Consider the following 765-nt stretch of genomic DNA (forward strand, 5'->3'; position numbering starts at 1 on the left):
GATGTAGCTGCTAATTCATTTGAGCTTAAACCTGCTATTATCCAAATGGTACAAAACAATCAATTCGGAGGTACACCAAATGAAGATCCGAACTTACACCTCGCTAGTTTTTTAGAACTGTGTGCTACTTTTAAATATGATAGAGTCTCAAACGATGCTGTTAGACTTAGAGTTTTTCGTTTTTCACTAAGGGATAAGGATAAAATGTGGTTAAATTGGTTAGCACCAGGATCTATTAGAACTTGGGGAGAACTGTCACAAAAATTTCTATCCAAATAATTCCCTCCATCCAAACCTGCTAAACTTATAAATGAAAAAACATCATTATGTCAAATTGATGGAGAGTCAATATATGAAGCTTGTGAGAGATTTAAAGATCTTCTTAGGAAATGCCCTCATCATTCATTACCAGATTGGTTGATAATTTAAACTTTTTATAATAAATTAGTGGGACCTCTTAGATCGATTATATATGTTGCGGCTGGTGGTTCGTTAATGTCAAAACCTTTTGATGAGGCTTATTTATTAATAGAAGAGATGGCTACCAACAATTTTCAATGGCCCTCTGAACGGGTAAATCCTAAAAGAGTAGCTAGTATCCATGATTCTGATGCAATATCTATGTTAGCTTCGCAGATTGTTGTAATATTAAAGAAATTAGATCACTATGGGGTGAATTATTCTCCAACACCTCCAATGATGGAATAAAATTCATTTGGGAAATTTGTGGACGTTCAACCTTCATATGAAACTTTAAATTCTATT

Source organism: Phalaenopsis equestris, unplaced genomic scaffold (assembly GCF_001263595.1).
Source record: "Phalaenopsis equestris unplaced genomic scaffold, ASM126359v1 Scaffold001278, whole genome shotgun sequence".
Classification (NCBI taxonomy): domain Eukaryota; kingdom Viridiplantae; phylum Streptophyta; class Magnoliopsida; order Asparagales; family Orchidaceae; genus Phalaenopsis; species Phalaenopsis equestris.